The sequence below is a fragment of the Notechis scutatus genome, chromosome Z, assembly GCF_049901735.1.
Source record: "Notechis scutatus isolate UNSWTSFEM ecotype Mainland chromosome Z, rNotScu1.2, whole genome shotgun sequence".
NCBI classification, from domain to species: domain Eukaryota; kingdom Metazoa; phylum Chordata; class Lepidosauria; order Squamata; family Elapidae; genus Notechis; species Notechis scutatus.
In genome coordinates, this window is record NC_142025.1 from 9,158,258 (window position 1) to 9,168,870 (window position 10,613).

Consider the following 10,613-nt stretch of genomic DNA (forward strand, 5'->3'; position numbering starts at 1 on the left):
GTAAATAAATAAAAAAAGTCCAAGCAGTTCTTGTGGAAGAAACTGCAAAGCTGCCAGTCCACCACTCCCTTGAAGGAATTGCTAGAGCCATTGAAGACCGGGAGGGGAAACGAGGCACAACTTCCCAGAAATGGAGGATTGAACCATCTCACAAATTCTATGCAGCATTTTAGAAGGAATGCTGGTCCTCTCGTGCTTTTGGATATATTACCATTGAGACAGAAATGAACTGGTTCAGGGACTGATCACGGGCAATGCTGTAGGATCATCAAGGTCTGGAGTTGCTGTGGCAGTACCTCTATATGAACATATTCTAAAAGACATTATACTGTACATATTTCTGCAGCCTGAGGAATGTGAACCAGTGGTGAGATTCATTTTTTTTTACTACCAGTTCTGTGGGCGTGGCTTGGTGGGCGTGGCAGGGGAAGGATACTGCAAAATCCCCCATTCCCTCCCCACCCCTCTAACCTGCTTTCCAGCTCCGTTCTCCAATGCAGGGCAACCAAATAAGACCCAGCCGATCAGCTGGGACTCGGGAGGCAGAGAATAGATGGAGGCGGGCCAGTCAGAGGTGGGATTTCCCGGTTCTCCGAACTACTCAAAATTTCCGCTACGGGTTCTCCAGAACTGGTCAGAACCTGCTGAATACCCACCTCTGATGTGAACTAATACGTGTTGAGTTAGAATAAAGTATATATATCAGATAACAGATTGGACAAAAGGTTTATGCTTGAGAGTAAAGGAAGGGCTCTTGTTGATGTTATGCCTGTCTTCATTATGGCAGAGAAGTTGAGCCAAGTCATAAATATTACACTCCATATGTTTGCGAGAAAACTAACTCAGCCCCCAGATTCTACCTGACCTGTTTATTTATGTATTAGAATCCCATCTTTATTACTTAATAGATAACTCAAAGCGGCAAACATACCTAATCTTCTTTCTTCCCCTTCCTATTTTCTGTACAACAACCACCCTGTGAGGTGGGAGGGCTGAGAGAGAGGGACTGGCCCAAAGTCACCCAGCTGGCTTTCATGCCTAAAGTGGGACTAGAACTTATCATCTCCTGGTTCCGACTCCACCACCATGTTTCTTCTCTGGTTTCAGGAGCTATCTCTTAAAATAAGCCTGCTTTTATTTATTTCTCTTTTCTTTTAATAAATCCAGAAAAATGCTGTTTCTGTTCGCCAAGCAACAGAATCCATGATTTACCTACAGAAGATAGTCTATTCTGTACTGATTTGGATACTTTAGAGCTTACATTACGAAAGTGCTGGCTGGTGAAAAAGATTCTTGTTTAAAAGCAAGACATTATATGTATTTAGTCAATTTATATTAATAACCACCTCAAATATCATTGTTGGGGCGGGTAACAATATTAAAAAAAAATATTAGTGTATCTATTTGCTGTTTCGATGTATTATAGTTTATAGATTCTTGTTTAAAAGCAAGACATTATATGTATTTAGTCAATTTATATTAATAACCACCACAAATATCATTGTTGGGGCGGGTAACAATATTAAAAAAAAAATTAGTGTATCTATTTGCTGTTTCGATGTATTATAGTTTTTGTATAATTTTATAATGACTCAGGAATCCTGTTTGAAAGGCAGATAATAAATGTCAGAAACCTATAGACTCTCAATTGCCCTTTTGCTATGTTTAAAATTCACATTGTCATACATTACCATGTTCTATTTCCTTTCATCACTGCGTGTTATTTCTGAAATGGCAGATAGATGAGAAATAAAGTGAAGACAACATTAAAAAAAAATGCTTGCTGAGATATAAGCTTCTAAAAATAGAGAAGCCATGTGTGTTGATTACAGTAGTGTTATTCTTTAGCTAAATGGAAAACAAAACATCAGATGAGAAAATAAAACACCATTTTCCCATGCTTAACTCTTTTCCATGTTTCCACTAACACCGAGCAATAGATAACTTTGCTCGATCAAGCGAAAATATGTTGATGGTTGATTAAAATAGGAAAATAAGCCATATTCAGCCAAATACTTAAAAGAAGGCCGGCACAAAGCAAATAACAGAATAGGCATGGGGGGACAGATTAAACAGAAGACCAAGTCAAAATCTTGAGCGAGCAGTGAAGCGCCATTAGGAAAAGACAGAAGTCCTATGCATCTCCCGCTTAATCAATCGGGTAACTGATTCATCAGTTCATAAAAGGACAGTTAATCAACTGAATTAATTAACTGGTTAATCAGTTAAAACTGGACAATTTCATCAGGGGGGGATGAACAATTAATTTGCCTTTGTAACAGCTGCTTTTTATAGGATGGAAAGGAATCGGAAGTCTAAACAAGGATTTGCATACACTGAAGGCTGCAGCTTCAGCCTGTGATTCCTATTACAGATTAGTGAGCAGGGAAAAGGGCGAGAGAGATCACACTTTTGCACAGATGTGAAGAGATGCTCCAGGGTTTTTTTTTTTTTGGTTTTTTGTTTTTAGTTCACAAACCTGTGTCTTTGATTCATATGTAGGACAAAGACTGAAAAGCCTATTTGTGCTTAAATTGTAGCATTCAACTGTTGTGAGCAGTCTGGGCCAGGACACCCACTGAATCGCCTTCTGTTTGATCAGAAGCCACCAACTTAGAATGTTTGGTGCTCAGATTCATTGGTTAGCTGATGTTTTGTCTGAGGGTGGCCTTGATCTTCAGGAACTCATGTTGGCTGGATTTGTGGAATATTTGTGGGGAACACCAGCATTCTTCACATCAAGGACACTGATATATATTGAATATATATAGTTGTGTTCAGCCCTGCTAAAGTCAAACTAACCTTCAGATGACCCCAACTGTTAATGCCAGCTGTTAACTTTTGGAGGGAAACTTAGAACATTCATACTTGGGTGGGCTTTTTCAAGTACTATGATTGGTTGTGAGCCTAGAGCAGTGGTGGTGAACCTATAGCACATGTGCCAGAGGTGGCATGCCCGCCGTCCCCACAGCTCAGCTCCACTGCGTTTCTCCGTGGCATTTCTCTCCGCCATTTGCAGAGAAACAGAAGTTTCCATGCAAACAATGAAAGAGAAGATCATGAAAGAAAAAGATCTCACCTCTTGCAGAGCTGCCGGTGTTGGAATGCCCCGCCTCCTGCTGGCCAACTGGTCCTCGGATCTCTGCTGTGCATGTGCATGCAAGCAAGCAAGTGCCCACATGGCTTGCAGTTTGGCCATGCATGCGCATGTGCCCACCAGGGGTGGGATGCTACCGGTTCTGCCTAGAGCACTGGTGGCAAACCTATAGCATGTATGCCAGAGGTGGCACACAGAGCCCTCTCTGTGGCATGCCCGCTGTCACCCCACTGCGTTTCTCTGTGGCGTTTCTCTCTGCCATTTCCCTGCAAACAACGAAACAGAATCTCATGAAAGAAAAAGATCTCACCTTTGCAGAACCGGTAGCTCTGAAGAGCAGCAGACACCGAACCGGTTTGGTGCAACGACCTTTTGGTCATCTGTTTCGCCCACCCGCCCACCTGGGCTCTTGGCTGTCCTTTATTTCTGTTTGATTTCTGTTTGTGCAGCACAGGTTGAGGTTGAAAAAGCAGGAAAGAAGAGGGTTTTCAAACATTGCACACCCGCACGCAGCACTTGTCATCTGTCCGGGTGGCACAGTTGTTTTTTTGCAAATGTTTTACACGCACGCAAAACACATTCTGACTGAACCTGTAGTAACACCAGTTGAATTCCACCCCTGGCGCACACGCTTTGAGCACTCGGTGCCTAAAAGGTTTGCCATCACTGGTCTAGAGTATAAATTACAGGCATTGTTCCCTGGTTCCAGTTTTGGGTCAATAAATGCTGTTGCAGCTATGCTGATCTGCTTTTTGCCAGCTGAAGCCCACTACACAATAGACACATTTTATTCCTGACTGTCTCAACCCCTTTCCTGAAAATCGGCTATTCATAGTCTTGCCTGTTACCCTGAACACTTTTGGCTGCTGCAGATGTAATTGGAAAAGCTTAACAAAGTACAGGTTTGCAAAAGAGTTGCCTTTAGAGAAATGTGGCAAACACTTTTTCGCATCCAACCTGTGATCAGCTGTCAAATGTCCTGGACTGTGAAAAAAGTATTGGCTCATCTAATTAATGCAACAGCCCCTGAAGGCCTTAAAATGATAGGATGAATTTGCCGCCCCAGTTCTTAAGACGTTGTTTTCCTTTGCTATTCCTCTCTAGCACTCTAGAAGCCTTCTCATTATGGCTGCCTAATTTTATGTTATTCTGCCTGGCTCGAAAATGCATTAAACTGAGACCTCTGATTTTATTTCTTTCTAGATTGCTTTCAACAGTAAGAGAATTAACAACAACAACAACAATAATTGGAACTGTTTACATTCTGCAATGATACTTTAACACCATCAACAAACACATCTGTCATTCCCAGGTCTTTGGGAATTTTATCTCGAAAATACCAAATCCAGTCTAAACACCTGGCTGACTGTGTGATGGACATAATAAAAAATTTAAAAAGTCTAGAAGAGAAAGAATGGGAGAAAAATCACATAATATAAAGATCTGTAAATAGAGGTAGAATGTCTATGGCCAAAGATAGTACCAAGAGCAATAGGTGCCTTGGGTGCAATCACAGAACAACTGGAACATCCCTTGAACACCATTGACAAAAACCACCTGGATTTGGAGACAACCTTCTTATTCATGTGCACATACAAACATACTCTTTGTGTGTAAAGGCTGGGAGGATCAGTTCAAAAAGATGTGGAAAAAATTGGCCAACTTTGGAGGAAAGTTGCGTGTATCTTTTTGATGAGCACTAGAAATTTTCTTATATTAGAGAAGTATTTCTCAACCTTGGCAATTTTTAAAGATGTGTTGACTTCTCCCAGAATTCCTTCCCTACCAGCATGGAGTAATAATCTGTTTTAGAAAAAAAAAGACAGCTGCTTTGGTTTATCTAAGAGCAGAGTTAGCCCTCTTGAAATAATTCACCAACGAAAGCAATGCTGTGCTTAATGCTAGTCAACTTTACGGAGTCCAGCCTGCTTAGAGTAGAATTTTGCTTCAAAAACTTCTTTGGTTATGCAAATAGTCACCTTGGGAAAAAATCCTGCTTACTATCTTATTTTAGAGGGGCACAATTTTTATCCATTAGGCTGTTTCTTGTTACCTGTGTAATCCATCTCAATTAGCGATCATATGGTGAATGGAATTGCATATATACTACAATATTAATGGAAGTCTGGTGAAAGGAACAATCAGCAAACAAATTTGGTTACATGTCCTATAGAAGTCATTGAGTATGGAAGAGCAAACAAGGAGAGAAAGTTATGGCAATTTCAAGTAATAAATGAAATTTGCAATGAATGCTAAAAATATGTGCTGTGAAAGATTCTTTTCATTCATTCTTTCTTTTTTTCTCTCTCCTTCCTTCCTTCTCTCCCTCTTCTACTTCTTTCTCTGTCACACACAAACAAACAAATACAGACACACACAAAATGAATGTGGTTTTGCATCCATTAAAAAATAAAGGCCAAGTCAAGGATGAGTAAACTTTTATTCATTTCAGATGTTCTTTATATTCTTGGATTTAAAATAAAATAAAATTGGAATTTAAGAATCCTTGTTCTCTTCCTCCCATAATTTCTGCACCATTCCTCCTTTGCTGTGTTATGTGCCTTTGTTTGTGTTTGGGGGGGGAAGATACATATTTTCCTCACCCCTCTCTCCTGCACAGACATTGCTATCTAAAATATCAAAACATTATATCCCCATCTCTACTCCTCTGCACAAAGCCACTTCCTCAGGAAGTTTGAAATGGATATTAATATTTAACTTCTAACTTTTGAAATTTTTCATGGCCTCTGCCTGACTTAATTAGCTGACATTTAGGTCCCAATATTCTGCTGTACCAGCAACTGAGTATTAGGTGCCAATTTATTAGCATTCCTGCTGTAGGGGAACTAAGGCAGCTTCCAAGATTCTTTTATGACATGTTCTTGAAGGCAGCCAAATTCATTTCTGGGTGCCATTACACTGATCCTTCTGTAAATATATTTAAAGGTACCAAGAAGCTCTTTGCATCCCCAGGACTTTCAAATAAGGTTGGTAGGTTGCACCTTCTCCCTCTCTTTATATTCTTTTCCGAGCAAAACCTCATCAAATTAGTTTCCTCAATGGCACTGTGTTCATCTTTAGTCTAATACATAAAACAGGTTTGTTCAGGCATTCTGAAGCCTTCGAAAACATTGTTGCATCCCAGGAAATTAAGGGATTTTAGTCCTTCATCTCTGCAATCTTGCCTTAGATAAGATGATTTTGTGGAAACCTTCCAGAAAAAGTCCTGTGGAATATATTTCAGCTTGGCTTGCTTTGAAGGTGGATCTGCAAGAAGGCTATGACTTGTTGGATACAAAAGCTTTGTATTGTAGTGGAAAAATCAAAGGCTCGTGTTGGCTTTTCAGTGCAGCTAGATATTCTGGTTAGCTTATTGCCATTGCTGTTCCAAAAAATGGGATCTTTCCATGACCACAAAGTCTGGGAAATTAAAGAGGGAGGGAGGGAGGGAGGGAGAGTGGGGAGGGAGAGAGGGTGGGAGAGAGAGAGAGAAGGAGAGGGAGATCCAGTTGCAATGGACAACATGCAGAACATTTGTGAGAAAGTGGGAAAACTTTGTGAACATTTCTGGAAAAACTAGGCAGAACAGTTGAGACTGGATTATTTTCCACTGGCCTATCCACTTTTCCACTGTTGTTCTTCTATTTGCATTGCTGATATCAAGAACAGTTTAGCCCAAACAGGGTTGTTAGAGCTTTTAAAGACATATATTGACTTTTATCCTCTCTCATCTGCATCTTCTTAAATACCTACAGATACACCTGTCCAGTATTAAAGGCACGTGTCAATAGGCAACCCCCATTATGCAAGTACAAAAGCTTTAAGCTTTAAGATTAAGGATGTTGAGCAAAATTTCCAATCTGGACAATCTCATCCATACAATTTTGAGGAGGTTTGTTTTCGATCTAAATCCCTTTATGGGTTTATTATTTTTTATTCCCTTCAAAGAATTTAATATACAACTCATTTAATTTGGTGATTGAATTCACCTATTTTCTAGGTTTGTACACTGAATTAATCAGTTTTCTAAATGAGTTAGTCACCTCCCAAACCTTTTCCTTCATTATCCAAAGCTGCTTATCTAAAAGTCTTATCAAACTTTGAGGAATAGTCCAAGTCCCTTTCTTCAGCGCCATTGTCATTCTGAATGCTTGCTGAACAAATTGCCATAACTTGAGAACTGCCTGTATCATAAAAACAGTATCACCGAATAATCTTCATGTTGTTTCAATAAATTACAATTGGTAATATCATCAATTTTTGCTTAATGGGAATCCTTTTGAAGAATTTTGAATATATTTCAGTTCACGTAGACAACTCTAAGTCAATTTAAATGTCTCTATTGTGATGCGTGATGGGTTTGTGTGTTGCTATCTAAAGAAAGATCACTTTTATGCAATTCTGAGTAATTTTCCAGGTTTGGAGAGCACTAGTGACTAATCTAACATGATTTCCCCCAATGCCTGCCTGAACTAACACTAATCAAACATAGCATTTATTTATTTATTTTATTTTGTTTGTCAATTGCTTACAAGATAATAAGCATAAGTAAAAACATAGTTATGAATACATGGATACATATAAGAAAAATAAAAGAAACAATAGGAGAGGGACGGTAGGCACGTTGGTGCGCTTATGCATGCCCACTACAGACCTCTTAGGAAAGGGGTGAGGTCAATAGTAGACAGTCTTAAGGTTAAAGTTTTTGGGGTTTGGGGAAGAAACCACAGAGTCAGGTAGAGTATTCCAGACATTGACCACTCTGTTCCTGAAGTCGTACTTCCTGCAATCAAGTTTGGTGCGATTAACCTTGAGTTTGTATCTATTGTTTGCTCTTGTTATGGTTGAAGCTGAAGTATTCATAGACAGGTAGGACATTGCAATGTATGATTTTATATACTATACTTAGATCGGACCGAAGGCGGCGTAGTTCTTCTTGTGAAATATTTCTGGACTTTCTCAACTGTGTTAATATCAGATACGTAATGTGGGTTCCAACTGATGAGCTGTATTTGAGTATTGGTCTAGCAAATGTATTGTATGCTCTAGTTAGTAGTGTAATATTACCAGAGAAAAAGCTACGTAAGATTAGATTAACAACTCTTAATGCCTTTTTGGCTATGTAGTTACATAGCATTTAAATCATTAGAGATGAGTATTCCAAGATCCTTGACAGAGTTTGGATCATCAACAAGGTCTTGACTATTCAGCCTGTATTTTATTTTCTGATTTTTTTTGCCAATATGTAAGACAGAGCATTTATTTGTTGAGATTTGAAGTTGCCATTTGTTTGACCATTCTGATACATAGTCAAGGTCTTTTTGAAGGGTAGCAGTATTGTCTGTGGTGTTGAATAGCTTTACATCATCAGCGAAGAGAACACAGTTGCTCTTAATATGATCACAGAGGTCATTTATGTAGAGTATGAAGAGAGTTGGTCCTAGAACACTTCTTGGGGGACACCACTGTTGACAGGTACAGAATTTGATAGGACGCTCCCAATTTTGACCATTTGTTGTCTGTTTGACAGGGAATGCTTCTATCCAGTTATGCAGGTGTCCAGAGATACCATAAGATTTTAGTTTTAGGAGTAGTTTGTTGTGTACCACTGAATCAAAGGCTTTACAGAAGTCTATGTAGATTGCGTCTATTGCTTTGCCCTGGTCGAGTTGTGTAGTCCATATGTTTTTGCAGTGTAAGAGTTGCAGATTGCAGGATAGGTTTTTTTTTCTGAAACCAAATTGTTTATTAGAGAGTAGGTTGTTTGTCTCTAAGTGGAGGATAATGGATTGGTTAATAATTGATTCCATGACTTTACAGGTGATGCAGCATAAAAAGATTGGTCTGTAATTTTCAACTAGGCTGGGGTCTCCCTTTTTGAAGATGGGGATGACCGTGGCTTGTGACCATAGTTTTGGCAAGGAGCTGGTCCTGAAAGATTTTTCAAAGATTATGCTTAGAGGTTCGGCTATGGCAGTGGGTAGCTTTTTAAAGAAGTAGGCACATATTCCGTCCGGTCCAATAGATAGAGATGGTTTTAGTTTGTGTAGTGCTTTTTCAACACTGTCTTCTGTAAAATCAGTATGTATTAGATCGTTGTAGTTGTCTGTGGTTCGACTAGGAAATACTGGGCATGATCCATTGCTGTTTACAAATACTGAGCCAAAGAATATGTTAAAGAGGTTGGCTTTAATGGTGTCATCATTGCAGTCTTTACCATTAGGTCCTTTCAGGGGTGGGATGGACCTTGAGTCTTTTAGTTTGTTGTTTACAGAATTGTAGAAAGCGCGGGTGGAATTGGTGCATAGAAGGATTTCCTCTTGTTTAATGTGATAATTGGTGCATTCAGTCTTTATCTGGTGGCATAAATTTTTGTATCGGCTTTTGAAGTTGGCAACGAGACCAGATTTGTTTTTCCGCCAAAGTGATCTCTTTTTGGATTGAAGCTTCCTTATTGTTATGGATAATCTGTTTTTTCTGGTTTTTGGAGTTGTTATTGGTACATATAGTTTGATGACTCTTTTGACTTCAAGTAAAAATATGTTGTAATGGTCTTCAGCAATATTGCATCCAGTGAATAGAAGTTGCCAATCAAGGGATGAGAGATCGTTGTCTTTAAGATCATAGTTGCCTTTTTTGAAGTTATAATTGGGGATCACATCGTTGTGTTGATTTTTGTGTGGACATATGTTGAGACAAAAGTCAATCATGCTGTGGTCACTGTTGGAAAAGGGTTCTTTAATTTGTATTCCATAAATTGAATTCAAACTATTGCAGAAGATGTGATCGAGGCAGTTGTTAAGTCTAGTATTGTTGGTTACTAGTTGTTCCAGTCCCAGGTTTGCTACAGCATTGTAGAAGGTTGCATGTATGGATCCAGTTGTACATTCATTTAGGGTCCAGTTAATGTGAGGTAGATTGAAGTCACCAAGAAAGATAAAAGTGTGTGGGCAGGATGTTGCCCATGTTAGTAGTGAATTTAGCTTGTTTACATGTTCGATGTCATAATCAAGGGCTCTGTAACATAATAAGAATCAAAATGTGATATTTAAGGACAGTTCATAGATGATGGTCTCAGGAAGAGCAAGCTCTTGGGTAACTTGGATGTTTTTTAGATGTAAGGACTTTTTATAGAAGATAGCAACACCACCTCCTCTACGGATTTCACGATCTGATCAGTAAACATGATAGTCTCTTACTGTGGTAATGGAGTCAGGGAGAGATGCATTGAGCCATGTTTCACAGACAAATATGATGTTGAATTTAGCCATATTTAGTAAGAGGAGAAATTCAGGTATTTTATTCACAAGGCTTCTTGCATTGAGTAACTTGAAAGGCCAGTTGTAGTTGGAATTGTGCCTAGTTTTGAGTGATGGTGGGTTGGATGAGGTAGGGTTGGATGTGAAGTTGTGGGTTGTGTGACTTACTTTTGATACAATCAGCGTGGTAGTCAATGTAGAGATCCTTCTCTCCATTGTCTAGACATCTTTTGAGTTCTTCGCGGAGTTCACAGGAG